The sequence below is a fragment of the Bidens hawaiensis genome, unplaced genomic scaffold (assembly GCF_021521415.1).
Source record: "Bidens hawaiensis isolate Kalapana, Puna unplaced genomic scaffold, B.hawaiensis_p1.1 tig00011664_1, whole genome shotgun sequence".
Taxonomy (NCBI): Eukaryota; Viridiplantae; Streptophyta; class Magnoliopsida; order Asterales; family Asteraceae; genus Bidens; species Bidens hawaiensis.
In genome coordinates this window covers 540346-561399 of record NW_027491920.1, presented here as the reverse complement: position 1 = coordinate 561399, position 21054 = coordinate 540346, and the positions used below count along the sequence as shown (strand labels likewise).

The window sequence follows — 21054 nt, the reverse complement described above, 5'->3', positions numbered from 1 at the left end:
GTCTATTATTATTATTATTATTTTAAATTTCATGTTACTATTGTTTTGTTTACATAACTTGACTTGTAAATTGTCCACATATAGGGTGTAAGGCCCCGTTACCAGTACCTCACATTTGACGTTGGATTTACTCATCGACATAGTTCTAATAATCAGAGTTAAATAAAACATTCGCGGAATATAAAAACTTTCAATAAAACATACATATTAATCCATGACTTGTCTTAATAAACATATTGTCGTTAAAACATAACTAACAAACGTCTTGGTCTTTCGATGCCAGCCTCTTATTCAATGCCAAGTGTCCCCATCAAGCGAGCTGCCTCATCCTACTCACCTGCGTGCATACTAAAAGTCAGCTACGCTGAGTGAGTTCTAGTTAATCATACATCATACAATACATATATATACTTATATACTTTCGTTTATATTTTCGTACTTTCATACTTTCATACTTTCTTTCATACCTTCATTCATACTTACTTACATTCATATCTTACGTTATAAAGAGCATTACGCCCTACTTCCTCGAGTATTATTAGGGCCTGGTTCCCTCCTTCCTCAGGTATTATTAGGGCCCGGTTCCCTCTTGCCTCGAATATTAGTAGGGTTCGGTTCCCTAGTTCTCGAATATTAGTAGGGTTCGATTCCCTCCTTCCTCGAGTATTATTAGGGCCCGATTCTCTCTTCGTAAACATACAACCATACATCATACCTCGAGTATTATTAGGGCCTGGTTCTCTCTTCGTAAACATACAACCATACATCATACCTCGAGTATTATTAGGGCCTGGTTCCCTCTTCATTACCATACAACCATACATCATACCACGAGTATTATTAGGGCCAGGTTCCCTCTTCGTTACCATACAACCATACATCATACCTCGAGTATTATTAGGTCCCGGTTCCCTCTTCGCTACCATACATTAACCTTCTTTTATTTACTTTGTAACATTCATACATATAAGCATACATATCGTACTTACATTATACCTAACATTTCAGCTTGTCAATTCGTGCAATATCCGAAGATCATTCGCGTACCGATGAGCCATTCATAACTTTCACATAATCACATAAGGCATACACTTATCACTTAGGATAAGTGAATTAACAATCACATCGAGTACGCACACAGCCCCGAAAACATAACACAAAAATGGGGCTAGAAACTCACCTTGATCTTGTTGCGTTCGCCGATAATCGTTATCCCCTTCCTTAATTGTGCATGGCTAACTGTTTTATACATACATACATACATATATATATATATTTGTTAATTAACCGTATAATTGATTAAGTCGGTATTTTAGTTAACCAACGTATTTTCTAAGTTGGGCTTGCTTGTTAATGCTTAAGGTAGTGGGCTAGTCTGTTTTTAAATTGATATGGGCTTAGCATCTTGTAGACCGAGCTAAGACATACCTCAACTGTCCATGGAGGTGTCTGGGCCCAACTAAGTTCAGGCCCAAACCCAACAGGAACTAGGTCAGCCGAGAACTCTTGGCAGAGAACATATGTTGACCGAGAACCCATATTTGACCAAAATCCATTTTTAACCGAAAACCCATATTTGACCGAAAACAAAGGGTTACCGAGAACACATATTCTTGATCGAGAACTCAGTTCACCGAGAACTCAATGACCGAGAACCCTCAGTCTTGGCCGAGAACCCTCAGCTTGGACCGAGAACCCTCATGTCGGGTGTGTTCAGCTCATCTTTCTATCTTTATCACTTTTACCTAGCTCTGTTAACTGTTTATGGTTCATATCATGAACTTTTAACCACTTTGCTCCACCATTCATAACCGTTTTACACCCATCATCATTACGGCTTCAAGATCTAGCCCGTTCTAGTCATAAAGTTTAAACCTTTATAGTGTTAAAACGTTCTAGCTAGATCTAGGGTTTCCTTTATGAACCGTACATAACCATAAGTTCGTTAAGTCCATTTTAATCCTCAAGTTTGCAACTTTATGGTATAGCTATACTCGATTTACTATTCTACTAAGTTTCATGCAAAAACAAATTCGTTTACCCGTCCTTTTCACAAACCGAACACTACTCGTTTTACCCGAAACGAACCAACTAACCCCTTTATTATCAATTTCATTACATTATCAATAATAATGACCCAATCTATCATCCTACCAATTTTCATGTAAATCCGTTACTGAAAAGTAAGCCTTTTTAACAAAAACGTACCTTTGAGGTTTTTGTATGAAATCACTCGAGATGCTCAAAACCATATCAAACGAACTCCGATTTGAGTGATTCAAGTGGCCACGGAACCGTCTCATCCCGATCTACAAATCCATCAGCTCTCTTTCGCCGGAAACCGCCGCTACAGTCACCGGAACAGCTGAACAGTTTCCGGAATCTTCACTTTTGAGCTGCTATGGTTTTGGTGATAAAAATCAAACTTCCCGACCTCTGATCGAAGATCTAATCGGTTGAAATCTTCATTTGTATACCATGAACAACCAGTTAAAATTTGAGGCCGATCCGACGGCTAGATCTCCAGGAATCTTTGTGTCTTTGTGGGTGGTTTTCTCAAAAACGGAAATTGGGTTAAGTGTGTGTTTTAATGGTGTAGGCTATGGTGTGGAGATGTATTAAAATGGAAAGGATTAGCGTTTTAAGGGGTATTTATACTCCCTTAAGCCCATGGACCTTATGCCCATCTTTCCTTTTTGGTCCATAATTAATTACATCTAATTAGCATACTTATTATTTTACTATTTTTCTATTAACTCAAGTAAACTTTTCCATCTTAAATAAATAATAAATTAATTATTTATTCTTAGAAATTTTGGGATGTTACAAGTCTACCCACCTTATAAGAGGTTTCATCCTCGAAACCTTCTTAGTCCTTGTAAAGAGGAATACTTCCTGTATTCACTTCCTTTCTTTAACTTCCTTGCTTACCGGTTCATCCTTTGTCTTACAATCAACGAGTGATGTGTTAATTAGTTTAGGTTTTCTTGGTAGCTTGTCCATGAAGTCATCTACGATACGCTACCTTTTCCAGACTTTGCAAGTGCATATTACTTCCACAAGTATGGACTCCTTTCTTGTCCTTTAAATTAGCACTGAATGGCCATTCCGTCCAATTACAACCTTTAGCAAATATACTGCTTTGTAATACGTTCGAAACATATTGATTCCAAAAAGGAAACCTTTTCAGTTTCTTCTTAATGATTACTTCTTAAAAATCCCTTTGTCTATTCCTTGAGAGAGAACACTTCTTGCAATTCTTGAGCGCATCCATTGCATAACTTGTCGGAGAACTCCTTAAGTCACCACTTGTACTTCTTTCATTCTCAGCTTTGCATCAACATGTAAGATTCATGAGTTATAGTTGTTCAAGGTAGCTTGATCATGAAGTCCATGATGATACATCTCCCTCTTTCTTGACTAATCAAGCCTCACGTTGTCCTATGAATCCATTGTTGTTTGTCGTTGCATATCAGGCTGCCTGATCTATCGTAACCAATTACCTTAACCGACTTCCTTTCCGGTATGTCTTGACCTTCTTTTATAATACCATTCTATCATTTCCGTTCCAGAGGACTTCCCTTCCATGATCACATGATTATCAATTACTCACTAATCATTTGTGTCAAGACTCAATAAGTCTAAACCATATCTACGCTTTCCTTGCATGTCTTTCCACCTTTTGTCCTTGGTTTCTAGCATTCTCTTGCAGTGTAACTTTCGGCTCCACATTCGTAACACTTGTGATTGTTCTTATCCGTGTTGGCAAAGTATCATGTCTATCCACAACTGTCACATACCATGAACTCATCTTCATCTGACTTCTACTAAAGCGTTTCACTTCTATTAGTATATGCATTCATTATAAGTGACATCTAGACTTATGACCTTTACCTAGGATTTGGCCTCGAAGACATCCATGACGTGGAATCCTCAGGCGACCAAACCTGATCTTCACATCATAAGTATTATCTTTCAACTCTCGGTGTAACTAGAGAATTCATTAATTTTTCGTCTTGCTCTCATACTTTATAACTTTTAACTGTACCTTGCGGATCTTGCTAATGCAATCCGGAGTACTAACTAATTTATACTACTTAACTGTCGTGATATCTTCTTCACTTTCTGGCCGTCAGTAACCATATTAGCCTCACCAGGATAATACTTGATTCCACAGTCATAATCCTTTATAAGCCTCACTCATCATCTTGCCTCGTATTCCGTTCCTTCTGCTTCTTATGACATGTGTCAATGATACACCTTGAAAACTTAGCATACAATTACTCTTTCTTCAGCGTTTCCAACACTTTTCTCAAGTGTTCAGCATGGTCGGACTTATCCCTTGAATAATCGAAAATATCGTCTGTGAAGGCAACGACATATTTGTCCTAATATCGGATGACATGCCCTATTCATCATAACCATAAATGATGCTTGAGCTTTCGTCTATTCAAATGATATCACGAGAAACTCGTAGTATTCATTTCACGTCTGAAATGTTGTCTTAGGGATGTCTGCTTCTTTCACTTTCAACTGATGATAGCCTGCTCTGAGGTCTATTTGCGAGGACCAACTCGCACCTTGCATTTGATCAAACAAATTATCCATTTGTGGCAATATCTATTCTTCACAGTAAGCTTGTTCAACTCGTAGAAATCTATACATATTCTCATACTTCCATCTTTTTCCTTCATGAACATCGCCGGTACACCACGTAGGGAAATACTCGGCATAGAACACCTTCGTCGAGGAGTTCTTGTAGTCGGGACATTAAATCTTTCATCTTGGACGGAACCAGACGGTAAGGTGCTTTCGCGACGGGCTGTGCTCCTGGTATTAACTCTATCTAGAATCCTACCTTTCGTTCCAGTGCTAACCCTAGAAGGTCCTGTGGGAACATTTCTGGTTAGTCACACACTACAGTAAGTTCTTTCATTTCTTTCGTGCCGGCCGTAGCTTTGACAACATACGCCAGGTAGGCACTGCACCCTCGCCTTATCAAACCTTAAGCTTCTATCATCGGAATGACGTTAAGCCTTGAGCTTTCCTTATTACCATAAACCATCACTGTACCGCCATCCAATGACATAAACCTTATCAACTTACTCTTACATGCTACACGATCTTTAAACTCAAACGTCAAATCCATTCCCAAACGACATCGATCTCTCTTAAGGTCAATCATAAAGAGTAGCAAGGAACCCACGTCCCTCTAGTTCTACCTTACAATCCTTAACCATTCTCATACTTTAACGAAAGTATAGCTAGTGGTCTATTCCATAAAGTTTCAGGTACACAACTACATTACTCTTAGCGTCTTCTTTCATATTTGCTAAACTATATAGTCTCATACTTTCATGCATGATCACTTAGGATATCTTGACAATCACCCGTCCTTCTCGATCATCTCCGCTTCCTCATCGTTCGCTTCGTTACTCCCGATCCCAACAAGTTCCCTTATGGAGTTAACTATTGCATGCATACTACATGTCTTGACTCATTCTAGTTGGCTTATCTCTGTTTCTTTCATGTTGCTTCCACTTGGATTCTCTAGTTCGGGCTACCTTTGATGCTTCATCGAACATTGTTGGCATTGTATTTAGAAACAATTGAGAAACTCCCTTAGTGTACATGACTACAAGCTCCAAGCATGATCTTTCTTCATTACTTCCTAAAGTCGAAGTCCTACTGCTTTCGCATATCGCTTTATCACACCTTCTTCAACAGGTTTCTGGTTGGCACGTGTCTTACCACAGCGTCCAGTACAATCTCCTCACGCTTGTCCCTTTGTAAGTCATCTATCTTATCTCTAAGGAAACACAAACGTTATCACTCTAGAAATTATTTAGCACATGATTCGTAAGGTAAGTAGTTAATGACAGTGGCCAAGTGTAATTAACTATTTGCATTACTCCTCAGGTTCTACATACTTCCGTTTATGACTTCATTTGTGCTAGTTCTACTTTAAACAGTTAGGCAATCAAAAAAAATCAATTAATCCTATCCCTATCGTTCACATATCCTTTATTTATCATTTATCATACATCACTTAATCATACATCTTACCTTTACTGAGCTTGCTTGAGCGACACATGGCATTCTTGAACTGCCATCTTCTTTCTTTTCTTACTTAAATCTCATTCTCTATTCGAGTCTAAGCATTTAAGATGCTAAAATCTCTCAAACTTTGCTCTAATACCAACTTGTAAGGCCCCGTTACCGGTGCCTCACATTTGGACGTTGGATTTACTCATCGACATAGTTCTAATAATCAGAGTTAAATAAAACATTCGCGGAATATAAAAACTTTCAATAAAACATGCATATTAATCCATGACTTGTCTTAATAAACATATTGTCGTTAAAACATAACTTACAAACGCCTTGGTCTTCTGATGCCAGCCTCTTATTCAATGCCAAGTGTCCCCATCAAGCGAGCTGCCTCATCCTACTCACCTGCGTGCATACTAAAAGTCAGCTACGCTGAGTGAGTTCTAGTTAATCATACATCATACAATACATATATATACTTATATACTTTCGTTTATACTTTCGTAATTTCATACTTTCATACTTTCTTTCATACCTTCATTCATACTTACTTACATTCATATCTTACGTTATAAAGAGCATTACGTCCTACTTCCTCGAGTATTATTAGGGCCCGGTTCCCTCCTTCCTTGGGTATTATTAGGGCCTGGTTCCCTCTTGCCTAGAATATTAGTAGGGTTCGGTTCCCTAGTTCTCGAATATTAGTAGGGTTTGATTCCCTCCTTCCTCGAGTATTATTAGGGCCCGTTTCCCTCTTCGTAACCATACAACCATACATCATACCTCGAGTATTATTAGGGCTCGGTTCCCTCTTTGTTACCATACAACCATACATCATACCTCGAGTATTATTAGGGCTCGGTTCCCTCTTCGTTACCATACAACCATACATCATACCTCGAGTATTATTAGGGCCCGATTCCCTCTTCGTTACCATACATTAACCTTCTTTTATTTACTTTGTAACATTCATACATATAAGCATACATATAATACTTGCATTATACCTAACATTTCAGCTTGTCAGATCGTGCAATATCCGAAGATCATTCACGTACCGATGAGCCATTCATAACTTTCACATAATCACATAAGGCATACACTTATCACTTAGGATAAGTGTATTAACAATCACATCGAGTATGCACACAGCCCCGAAAACACACATAAATGGGGCTAGAAACTCACCTGGATCCTGTTGCGTTCGCCGTTAATCGTTATCCCTTCCTTAATTGTGCACGGCTAACTGTTTTATACATACATATATATATATTATATATATTTGTTAATTAACCGTATAATTGATTAAGTTGGTATTTTTGTTAACCAACGTATTTTTTAAGTTGGGCTTGCTTGTTAATGCTTAAGGTAGTGGGCTGGTCTGTTTTTAAATTGATATGGGCTTAGCATCTTTTAGACCGAGCTAAGTCAGGCCTCAACTGTCCATGGAGGTGACTGGGCCCAACTGAGTTCAGCCCAAAACCAACAGGAACTGGGTCAGCCGCGAACTCTTGGCAGAGAACATATGTTGACCGAGAACCCATATTTGACCGAAATCCATTTTTAACCGAAAACCCATATTTGACCGAAAACACAGGGTTACCGAGAACACATATTCTTGACCGAGAACTCAGTTCACCGAGAACTCAATGGCCGAGAACCCTCAGTCTTGGCCGAGAACCCTCAGTCTTGGCTGAGAATCCTCAGCTTGGACCGAGAACCCTCAGGTCGGGTGTGTTCAGCTCATCTTTCTATCTTTATCACTTTTGCCTAGCTCTGTTAACTGTTTATGGTTCATATCTTGAACTTTTAACCACTTTTCTCCACCATTCATAACCGTTTTACACCCATCATCATTACGGCTTCAAGATCTAGCCCGTTCTAGTCATAAAGTTTAAACCTTTATAGTGTTAAAACGTTCTAGCTAGATCTAGGGTTTCCTTTATGAACCGTACATAACCATAAGTTCGTTAAGTCCATTTTAATCCTCAAGTTTGCAACTTTATGGTATAGCTATACTCTATTTACTATCCTACTAAGTTTCATGCAAAACCGACTTCGTTTACCCGTCCTTTTCACAAACCGAACACTACTCGTTTTACCCGAAACAAACCAACTAACCCGTTTATTATCAATTTCATTACTTTATCAATAATCATGACCCGATCTATAATCCTACCAATTTTCATGTAAATCCGTTCATGAAAAGTAAGCCTTTTTAACAAAAACGTACCTTTAAGGTTTTTGTATGAAATCACTCGAGATGCTTAAAACCATATCAAACGAACTCCGATTTGAGTGATTCAAGCGGCCACGGAACAGTCTCATCCCTATCTACAAACCCATCAGCTCATCTTCGCTGGAAACCCCCGCTACAGTTGCCGGAACAGCTGAACAGTTGCCGGAATCTTCACTTTTAAGCTGCTATGGTTTTGCTGATAAAAATTGAATTTCCCGACTCTGATCGAAGATCTAATCAGTGGAAATCTTCATATATATTACATGAACACTCAGTTATAATTTGAGGCCGATCCGACGGCTAGATCTCAAGGAATCTTTGTGTCTTTATGGGTGGTTTTCTCCAAAACGGGAATTGGGTTAAGTGTGTGTTTTGATGGTGTAGGCTATGGTGTGGAGATGTATGAAAATGGAAATGATTAGGGTTTTAAGGGGTATTTATACTCCCTTAAGCCCATGGATCTTAAGCCCATCTTTCCTTTTTGTTCTATAATTAATTACATCTAATTAGCCTACTTATCTTTCCAACTTTATTATTTTAATATTTTTCTATTAACTCAAGTAAACGTTTCCATTTTAAATAAATAATAAATTAATTATTTATTCTTAGAAATTTTGGGATGTTACATAGGGTGGTTCACACAGTAAGACACATGGAACCACACATTTAGCACCTGACCACCCTCTTCCTATGGTATCTTTGATTTCTACCAAAAATGAAAATGAAAGTAACATATCTTATGAGGTTCCTGTGAAATCCAGTACAGATGGGAATTCTTTAGATGCTTGTGGCCTTTCTCTCGATGTCTTATCTAAGGCGAAAGCAACTTTATTGAAGCAAAAGGAGCTTGCTGAAAAGGTGAAGAAAATCTCTATGGTAAGTGCTATGAACCCTCTTCTTTTTCAATAAAAGGGAAAATCTTATATATCTTCATCTAAAGTTAACATGTTAATGTATCATTTATGTTGACTTTTAATGAATTTTTAGTTTGTTACATTTTACCCCTATTAGTTATTTGATTGTTTTTTTTAACCACATATAGTTTATATTAAAATCAATGATCTAGAGAATCTCTTTTTAGTTGGGATACTGTTAATTGATGCCACTAAATAACCAAATTACCCCGTTAATAAAAACCGTATGATGCATGAACATGCTCTTTTTTGACATACTACTTCAACAAAAACCAATTTTGTTGTATGTTTCATGAGATGTGTGACTAGAGTTTTAACAGCTTGTTTACAAGTATATGATAAATCTTCGTAGCTCAAAATTCACGTTGACATTATTCCTTGTGATGGTTAGAAGGGTTTTATGATTAATGTTGGGTTCTATAGTTGTATCATCAACATCATCATCAGTTCACATTTTGTCAACCCACTAGGGGCATGTTTGGCAAAACTAGCTAGTGGTTGTTAACTGGAAGCTGAAAGCTGGTGGTTGGAAGTTGTTAGCCGTAGCTTTTTGGATATATTTAGGTGTTTTTCAAAGTAGTTGGAGCTTTTAATAAAACTAGCTGGGTGCCCGCGTGGCGAGTGTGGAACCTAACATCAACCGCATAATCAGTGTCGGTACATGATTTACTTGATGACAGTGCAGATATAACCCGAATATAGACGTGTAATTCGTGCAAAGGCAATAAGCGTGTAGCTGGTGGCGAAAATCAAGAAACAAAGCTGAAATATAGAGTAATTACAAATAACTAATTTTTTAAACCAACTTGTTTTGATCTGAATCCCTTTCCGCGACCTGACACTGTTCTAATCTGAAACATGTTTAGACCTAACCCCTTTCGAATAAAAATCGTACCGACACGAACCAAACTAATTTAATCTTTTTTGTATCGACTTTTTCCGACCCTAATTTGGTCTTACACATGACTCGAGTTTGAATTAGTTAACGCCTTTCTCAATATTTTTCTTGTCTAAGATTCACAAATAGGATTTCAAGCCTAGGTAACGTCTTTCTCAATATTGTTCTCGTCTAAGTCTTAGAGTTTGAATTAGTTTAATTTAGTTTAATTAAGTATTAGTTTTATATAAAACAAATAAAAATATAAAAATAATCTTTTCTTAATTATTTATTTAATTAGATTTTAGAACTAGTTTTGTTAATTTAATAAGTGTCTCTAAGGTTCAATATTCTCGGTCTTCCCAGTGCTATTCTACACCTGATGGGTTCACTTGCTTGTTGCTACTGGTTTTGTTTAGGGTGTTTTAGGTTTTTATTACTCGTGCTTGGTCATTATCTTCTAATTTTTATATACCGCTTTATAAGCATCAGCTTGTTTAGGTGGTGATGTGACTTGTTGTGAGGAAGTAACAACAGTCAGTTTTCTTTGTGGACTGTGTGGTGCCAATGGTGATTTAGGCACCTCATCCTCCTAAACTACCTTTTTGGTTTTATTTGAGGATTTGTGTTTTGTGAATGTCTTGGAAGATTTATTTTTGGTGGTAGGTGTGGGTTCCAAGGTACTTCGTTGAGTACCCTAATCACCTAGAGCAATGGGCTCATCTAGAACTGTTAGTGCATGATTTGTTGTCCGCAAATGATCGAAGAGGCTAGGGGTAGTTTAGGTGCTGTTTGTTTTTTAGAGGTAAAATGTCAGAAGACTGCGAAACCACATCTGCCAACATCTGTAGCAGAAGAGGTGGACCAAAACTCTGCAGTCTGCAACAAGAAGACTGTTTGTTTTTTAACATCTGCAGACTGCTAAAATAAGCTGAAATTTAAATAAACTGAAATATAAATAAAAAAGGTCTTCAACATCAAAATTTAAATAATAGTCAACAACACTGAAATAATATTCATAATACCACAAACATTTTTTAAATCATTTATTCCGTATTTTGCATTAACTTCTCAGCAATTTCATCTCTTAACTGAGTCATATATTCCCGATCTGATGCAGTGCCAAGTGCTTCAACCTCGTCTTCATCAGCATCAATTTGCCCACGACTATTTCCAATCGACACATTGGGTTGATCGTATTGTGTAAACAACTCATCGTCCAAACCTTGTTTCCTAATAAAATTATGTAATGCGAAAAATGCAACGGTAACGTTCCTTTGTGTTTCAATGGAAATGGTGCCATCCTCTTCAATATAGGGAATCTTGCTTTCAAGACACCAAAAGCACGCTCAATGACGTTTCGAAGTTTTGCATGTGCATGATTAAATTTTTCTTTATTGGTTAACGCACGTCTCCGACGAAAATCTCCAAGCCAATACCTCACATTACGATATGGAGCCATAAATCCTCGTATGTGTGCATACGCGGCGTCACAAAGATAGTATTTCTCTGTAAATATTTTCAATTAATTACAATATTAAACTAACACAGAAATAATTAACAAACAATAAAAATACCTGATTGTGGAAATGGGAATGGCGCGTGTGGATCTAATAATGCCTCTGATAATATTCTAGAATCATGTGCTACCCCTTCCCATCCGGCCACAAGAAAAGTAAAAATCATGTTAAAATCACAAATTGCTAATACGTTTTGATAACAAGAAAAGTAAAAATCAGGTTAAAATCATATTTAAAGTTTAAATATGATTGACAAATTTCATACGTATAGGAAACAGTATTGTGAAAACAAGGATGGCCATGTAAACAATCAATGATCCTAACAAACTAGCATTCCCAACTAATGAATAAAAACCAGATATTTATCAATTCTCATTCATGATTATACCCTATGGGGAAGTTCAATGGAGACCATTTAAACGCTAACCAATACCTTGCTAACCAACCAGTGGGACCAGGTAAACCGCAACTTAACCAACGAGTTTGACAAAATAACCTTGACTTTAAAAAAATCCCTGTTCAACCGGTGCTTGACAAATGTTCCTTGGCACAACAGATTTCCATCTGGCACGGTGGATCCATTCTCCTGCGCCAAATGAAAACCTGTTGCACCAGGTCAAATCTGTCGCGCTGCGCTGACACAACAAGGTGTGCCATGTGAAAGTTTCTAGTTGGCTGAAACACTTCTTAACTAAAAACACAAAAGTCAACTGATCCTTTTGTAAAATAAAAGAGTCGTAACTATTTTGTCAAACTTATTGGTCAAAATGGTTAGTTTGGGAATTTTCCTGTTTCATAATCTGTACTCCCTCCATCCCATGAAATCTAAAAGTTTATAAAATCTATTTCAACTATTTGTAAAATATCTAACATACATTATGCATTCAAATCAACAATACTACTTTAGCCATAATATTATAACACCCTAACAGGTAAAAAGATTTATAATAAATTATATTTTAAAATTAAGCTTGAAATCAATAAAATTAACTTACTTATTGATGATAACAAAAACGCCACACAGAATAAACGTAACCACCACAAGTAACCATCCACTGGTAATGAATCTGCATAAAAATAACCAATAACTAAAATCTTGATAGTTTTCAAATGTTACCAATTCAGCCAATAGAAACTCAAGTACTCAATGGAAAGTAGGCAACACTATAAGGAAAATCACAATATCAAACGAAAATCAACAAAACCTATGAATTCAAAGCAAATAACAGAACTTCACCGAGCAAATTGTCAAATGAATCAGATCAACAAAACAAAAACATATTATTTGAGAAAATGCAGTTGAATTGTATTTAACCAATCCTTCATCCTCTCTGTTTAATTAATCAATCCTTCATCCTCCACTCTGTTTATAGTATTTCATTTACTTTAATTAATCAATAAACTATTTAATTGTGTTTTTAGTATCTCATTCATGTTGAATTGTTTGTGACAGAAGAGGTATATAGAAACTCAACAACCAAATTCAATAACCAACAATCAATCCAATATCAATCCAATATCAACTCAACAACCAAATTCAATAACCAAATTTTACCTAAGAAACCCTAAAATCAACTCAACAACCAACAATCAATCCAATATCAACTCAACAACCAAATTCACAACACGTATATAGAAACCCTAAAATGAAAAGAATAGAAAGAAAGCATAACCCTAAAATGAATCATTACCTTCAAGAAGATGCCGGAGCAGCGGCGGCAGCGTGGTGAATGGAGCGGCGGCGGCGTGTGAGTGGAGCGTCGGCGGTGTGGAGGTAGCCGGCGGGTTGCGGCCGGCGGTGTGGAGGTACCCGGCTTGGTGAGTGGAGCGGCCGGCGGCAGTGGAGAGGAGGAGGAGTGAAGTTAGGGTTAGGAGGAGGATGATGATCGGTCTCGATAAAATGTGTAGAAGAGGTTAAAGAAGTAATAATACCAACACTTCTGGGAGAAGAGGGCGCGCAGACGTTTTTTAATGAAACGTCTTCGAAAAAACAAACACACTGCAGAGCCCAACGTCTGCGCGCCCTCTTCTCAGTGCAGACAAAAGAGGTGGAGAAGTCCTTCTGAGGAAAAACAAACAGCACCTTAGTCAATAGGCTATAATGTAATATGGCCCATTCGCTATGGATTGTATAGCTAATGGGGTCCATTCGTTAGATTAACTGCCTCTTTCGTTAGCCTGGGAGCACATTCGCTATGAGTGTAGCGAATGTAGCTCATTCATTAATTAACAATGCCCATTCGTTATGGGATTTAACGGATAGGAGCTCATTCATTAATGGAATCACCTCATTCGTTAGTGATGCTAACGAATGGGGTATGGGCCTACATATAGGCAGATCTTATTTACGTGAGATAAGAGATTCGTGTCTTATGTATTCAAGTAAAACTATGATGTTGGATTCTATCTAAGCTTAACATATGCAATGTTTGAACAGTAACATAATCAATAAAGTAATATTAATGTAATTGTCTCGTGTACGTATCATATTATGCAATTAGATCTTGCTAGAGGACTGTAGGAAGTTTTAAGTGTGTGAATGAAGGAAGTGGTGGAAGTGGTCAAGTTTGTCCCATATCGGTTTGGGAACAAAATAATGAATGGTTTATAAGGTGGAGCCCTTACATCCATTTGAATTATTTGTGACATGTTTTACCATAAGTTCTACGCGCACGCAGGGGGGTGCAAATTTGGGTTTCTGGACTAGAAATTCATCGAACTCGTGCTTGCCCGCACGTCCGCGGACACGAATGCAACTCCGAGAACCCAAGCCCGCGTGAGACGATTTTTTGAATTCGTTTTGAAATTCAAATCGATTGGTCTGGTCAATACCAATAATGATCATAATGATTATGATTATTATTATTATTCATTTTTCTATTATGCACTAATGGTCATAATAAGAATATTATTATTCTTTAATAGTCTTGAATGGCCATAAATCATAATTGATTATCTGGTTATGAATTTTGATTATAAATACCATGGCCATTCTTCATTTGTAGACACACCAACGAATATCACACTTCATCTTCTTCCTACTACTGCAACAGTATTATTTCCGACTTCGTTTCAGGCAAGTGTCCGAGTCCGGCAGAGCACCGATTCTGTTTCGAACCGGAGTACCCTGGGAACAGACCGAGAATCTGTTTAAGGGAATTGTGTTAAACACAAGCCGGTTACCGTGTTGATTGTTTCGTTTATTTTTGTTTATTTCTGTTGATTATTAATACAAGATTTCCAACAAACTTAAACAGATTACTTATTATTATTCTTGTATTTTCGTTTCAGAATGAATTTCAACCCATGAGCGCTGCTGTTTCTGCCATCGTGACTACCGCTGTTGCTGTCACAACCGGTTTGGTTGCTCCGCTGCCGAGTGCAGTCACGTCTCATGCTGAGAAACCGGAGAAGTTCACCGGTGTGAATTTCAAACAGTGGCAACAAAATATGTTCTTTTATTTGACCACTTTGAACCTAGCGAGATTCTTGACTGAAACCGTTCCTCATGTTGATGAAGGGGCAACGGATGCGCTGTCGGTGAGCGCGGTTCACGCTTGGAATCATTCGGATTTCTTGTGCCGGAACTATGTCTTGAATGGCATGGTTGATGCACTTTTTAATGTGTATTGTTAGGCCAAGACTGCCAAAGAATTATGGGAGTCATTGGACCGCAAATACAAAACCGAAGATGCCGGTACTAAGAAATTCGTGGTGGCTAAATTCTTGGACTTTAAAATGATAGACTCAAAAACTGTTATGAGTCAAGTCGAAGATTTACAAGTTGTTCTTCATGATATTCATGCGGAAGGGATGTCTCTTAGTGAGACATTCCAAGTTGCTTGTATCATCGAAAAGCTACCACCAAGTTGGGTCGATTTTAAGAACTATCTCAAGCATAAGCGAAAGGAGATGACCATTGAAGATCTTGTTGTTCATCTTCGTATTGAAGAAGACAATAAAAGTGCTCTAAAAAGAATTGACGATCCCGGAACAACAAAGGCCAATGTTGTTGAACATGGCCAATCTTCAAAGGGTAAAAATGGTGGAAAGAAAAATCATGGGAAAGGCTTCAACCTTGGTCCGAAGGGGGGATTTGGGAAGAAAAAAGAAGTTTCAAGGACTTGTTATAATTGTGGAAAGCAAGGCCATAGGGCCAATGAGTGCAAGCTTCCGAAGAAAGAAAATGATCGACAAGTTAACATGGTTCGTGAGGTTGAGAACCTTGTTGCGGTGGTCACGGACCTCTCGATTATGGTCACCGAAGTTAACTTGGTTGGGCAAAATAACAAAGATTGGTGGGTTGATACGGGGGCTACCCGTCATGTTTGTTTTGACAAAAGTCTCTTTAGCACTTTCAAAGAGGTGACTAATGGAGAAAAGGTGTTTATGGGAAACTCCGCTACGGCCGAAGTCAAAGGTGAGGGGAATGTGGTTTTGAAAATGACTTCGGGAAGGAACTTACTTTGTCAAATGTGTTGTATGTTCCCGAAATTCGTAAGAATCTTGTGTCGGGGTGGTAGTTGAACAAGTTTGGGTTCAAAATGGTTATTGAGTGTGATAAGGTCATGTTGACCAAAAATGGTGTGTGTGTTGGTAAGGGCTATGCCCTTACTGGTATGTTCAAGTGGAATGTAACCGTGTTTAACAATATGAATGAGAATGCTACTAGTTCTGCTTATATGCTTGAGTCTTCTAATGTTTGGCATGGTAGACTAGGTCATGTTAATTTTAATTCCATTCGACGTTTGATTAAACTTAAATGCATACCAACATCGATATCGACTCAAATAATAAATGTGAAACTTGCGTCGAAGCAAAACAAACGAGATCGTCTTTAAAAAGATTGAACAATTTACCGAAACCCTCGAGATGATTCACACCGATGTGTGTAATCTAAAAGCAATTCCTACTCATGGTGGGAACAAGTACTTCATAACGTTCATTGATGATAGTACAAGATATTGCTATGTTTACTTACTTAAGAGTAAGGACGAGGCTATTGATAAGTTTATCTTATTTAAAGCCGAAGTGAGAATCAACTAAATCGGAAAAATTAAAAGAGTAAGGAGTGACCGAGGAGGTGAATATGTTTCACCTTTTATTGACTTGTGTGAAAAAGAAGGAATCATACAAGAAGTCACGCCTCCTTACTCCCCTCAATCAAATGCATAGCGGAACGTAAGAACCGAACCTTGAAAGAAATGATGAATGCCATGATGATAAGTTCTGGGGTAAGCCCGGACATGTGGGGGGAAGCAATCTTATCGGTTAATTATGTCTTAAACATGATACCGAATAAGAAGAAAGATTTAACTCCATATGAGTTATGGACGAGAATTAAACACCATATAAATTCTTGCGAGTGTGGGGGTACCTAGCCAAGGTAGTGGTGACTCCACCAAAACGCCTACTAATAGGACCTAAAACCGAGGATTGTGTATTTATAGGATATACCCTTCCCGGTGGTGCATATCGATTTCTGGTGCATGATTCCAAGAATCCCGGAATAAACAATGGCACCATAATAGAAGCAAAGGATGCATCATGGTTTGAATATAAGTTCCCATGTTCGGATAAAGGAAAACCGAGCTATTCTAGACCGGTGAGGAAAGTATTCAAAACGAGAGTACTGGAGATGAACCTCAGGAACAATCTGAGACAGAGGAGGTTGAAATCAGGAAAAGTAAACGGCAAAGGACTGAAAAATCCTTCGGCCCTGATTTCCTTACCTACATGGTAGAAGAGGAACCTCAAACGTATCAACAAGCGGTGAATTCCGCTGAAGGACCTCAGTGGAGGGAGGCCATCAAATGTGAGATAGATTCTATCTTACAAAATCATACTTGGGAACTAGTGGATCTTCCTCAAGGATGTAAACCACTAGGATATCGATGGATCTTCAAGAAGAAGATGAAACCTGATGGCACCATCGATAAGTATAAGGCAAGGTTGGTGATCAAAGGATATAAACAACGAGAAGGTTTAGATTACTTTGATACATATTCGTCGGTTATGCGAATAACATCTATAAGGTTGGTGCTTGCCATTGCCGCCATTAGAAACTTGGAAGTTCACCAAATGGATATAAAAACGGCTTTCTTGTATGGAAATCTAGAGGAAGAGATTTACATGGAACAACCCGAAGGCTTCATAGCCATTGGGCAAGAAAAGAAAGTATGTAAACTTGTGAAATCCTTGTATAGATTGAAACAAGCTCCTAAACAATGGCACCAAAAGTTTGATCATGTCATGTTTGATGCTGGGTTCAAAATCAATGAATGTGACAAATGTGTATACGTGAAAGACACATCCGATGGATATGTCATTTTGTGTTTATACGTAGATGATATGCTCATTGCTGGAAGTGATGACAAAATCATAATATCCACAAAGAACATGCTAAAAGCAAGATTTGACATGAAGGACATTGGTTTGGCGCATGTGATTTTGGGAGTTAAAATCACACGAACCCAAAATGGACTTGTTTTAAGTCAATCACATCACGTGAGCAACATTCTTGAGAAGTTTAATACTAATGACTCAAATGTAGACAGAACTCCCATTGACACGAGTCAACATCTAGCTAAGAATAGAGGTGAACCCGTTAACCAGTTGGAATACTCAAGAATTATTGGCAGCTTGATGTATCTTATGAGTTGCACTAGACCCGACTTAGCATATGCTGTGAGCAGGCTAAGTAGATACACAAGCAACCCAAGTTCAAGTCATTGGAACTGTGTGATTCGGTTGCTTCGGTACCTAAGATACACTAGAGAATACGGGTTACATTATAACAGATATCCTGCAGTTATCGAAGGACATTGTGATGCAAATTGGATATCTGACACGAATGATTCCAGAGCAACAAGTGGGTATGTATTCATGCTTGGAGGTGCTGCTATATCGTGGAAATCGTCTAAACAAACGGTTATAGCTAGATCCACGATGGAATCAGAATTCATCGCCCTAGATAAGCGGGTGAAGAGGCAGAATGGTTACGTCAATTTGTTGAGGATATACCAAGATGGCCTAAGCCGGCATCGGCCATCTGTATACATTGAGATAGCCAATCGGCAATTGGCAGAGCTCATAGCACAATGTATAATGGTAAGAACAGACATATTAGACGTAGACATAATACGGTACGACAACTAATATCTATTGGAATTATCATTGTTGACTATGTGAAGTCAAAGGATAATATTGCGGATCCGCTAACAAAAGGCCTAAGTAGAGAGTTAGTTCAGAAGTCGTCCATGGGAATGGGACTAAAGCCCTTGAAAATTAAAGTTCATGCGAAGGACACCTAACTCAACAGACTGGAGATCCCAAGAGTTGAGTTCAATAGGAAAACCTACTTGTATGAATTAGTGCGGTCACTGTGGGGGGGATAACCCTACAATTTTAAAAAGGGAGTTTACCATGTAGCAAGGTAACCTTCCTAGTCCATTCCTAAGAGTGACAAGTGTGAGGCTAAGCATATGGCTTTTAATGATTCGACCAAGGTAGTCATACATGGTGAATCACCTATGTGAGAGAGAAGTGGGGTCGCTTCGAAGGGTGTTGTTGGGCACAACACTTAATAGCTCTTGTAGAACCAGGTGCATGTTCATGACCATAACGAACATAACTATGAGGACTTGACTTTGTCAGGGAGAGTCTTGTGTGAAGTGTATTGTCGTCTACACAAACGGCAGACGAGTTCAAAGACATCACCGTCTACTCAGAGCCAGTGGGCTAAGTATGCTTTATAAGCAAAGGTTCAAAGGATATCACCTACCTATTGTATGCAAGATTCAACTGCTGAAATCTAATCGGATAACGTTGTTGTTTCTACCTCCATTCATGTGGGGGATTGTTGGAAGTTTTAAGTGTGTAAATGAAGGAAGTGGTGGAAGTGGTCAAGGTTTGTCCCACATCGGTTTGGGAACAAAATAATGAATGGTTTATAAGGTGGAGCCCTTACATCCATTTGAATTATTTGTGACATGTTTTACCATAAGTTCTACGCGCGCGCAGGGGGGTGCAAATTTGGGTTTCTGGACTAGAAATCCATCGAACTCGTGCTTGCCCGCACGTCCCGCGGACACGAATGCAACTCCGAAAACCCGAGCCCGCGTGAGACGATTATTTTGAATTCTTTTTTGAAATTCAAATCGATTGGTCTGGTCAATACCAATAATGATCATAATGATTATGATTTTTATTATTCATTTATCTATTATGCACTAATGGTCATAATAAGAATATTATTATTCTTTAATAGTCTTGAATGCCATAAATCATAATTGATTATCTGGTTATGAGTTTTGATTATAAATACCATGGTCATTCTTCATTTGTAGACACACCAACGAATATCACACTTCATCTTCTTCCTACTACTGCAACAGTATTATTTCCGACTTCGTTTCAGGCAAGTGTCCTAGTCCGGCAGAGCACCGATTCTGTTTCGAACCGGAGTACCCTGGAAACAGACCGAGAATCTGTTTAAGGGAATTGTGTTAAACACAAGCCCGGTTACCGTGTTGATTGTTTCGTTTATTTTCGTTTATTTCTGTTGATTATTAATACAAGATTTCCAACAAGGATTAAACGGTTTCCTCAACTATTCAGTTAACCAGATTTGTTTACCAATATCTAATTTGTTAAATGACATGAGATGATTGTTTAGTTGCATACTTGAACCCTAGGTGTGATTTTCTTAAATTGTTACAACTTGTTAAGTGTTTGCTTATTTCAAATCAATCATTGCCAGTGTGATCACTCCAAACTACTACTTCATAAATTGATAACTTCATAATATTAAGAATCCGTTACACTACACACTGATCACTCACTCTTCGTGGTTTGATACATTGCTTACTCTAACTATTTAAGGTGAATATGACACTCTTTTAATCTTATTTTTATTAGACCGCGATATCTGGATTAATACTATATATAATATAGGACTTAATGACCTCTCAAATTAAGAGCTACAAGATTTTTTGTTTTAGGTGCAAGCCATAATGCAAATAATTTTAAGAATAACTTTCATTTATAAAAGATAATTACAACTTTAGTATCTCAACTTCACTCACTTTTTGTAAATTTAAAGAATAGTTACACATTTAGCCCTTATTTTAAGCTAACTACCACCCATGACTTTTTAACGGACATAACTTTTCACACGTCAATATGTTTTTGAAAGATTATATCATTAAAACGAGCATTTTATTCTCTTTAATTTGAGTATGATATTGATATACTTTATAAATCTTATAAAATATGATATGTTACGTGATTGTGTTGGAATAGGTCGATACATATAAGGTTAATTCGGTTCGGGTCGAAAGGGGTCAAGTCCGAACATGTTTCGGGTTGGTAGAGTCGGGTCGGAGCAAGATTTAGGTCAACACGTGTTGGTTTAAATATGACCAAAACAAAAGGAAAAAAAACAAAATCAAA

General features: G+C 37.9%; 1 long non-coding RNA gene across 1 annotated transcript in view; it reads left to right on the top strand.

The window, feature by feature from the left end:
* The first annotated feature begins 4275 nt into the window (after positions 1 to 4275).
* LOC143538689 (uncharacterized) overlaps positions 4276 to 21054 on the top strand; it is a 164379-nt gene continuing 147600 nt past the window's right edge. Inside the window, exon 1 of the long non-coding RNA XR_013136293.1 lies at positions 4276 to 5190. This is a non-coding gene — a long non-coding RNA (uncharacterized LOC143538689). The remainder of the gene's footprint in view (positions 5191 to 21054) is intronic.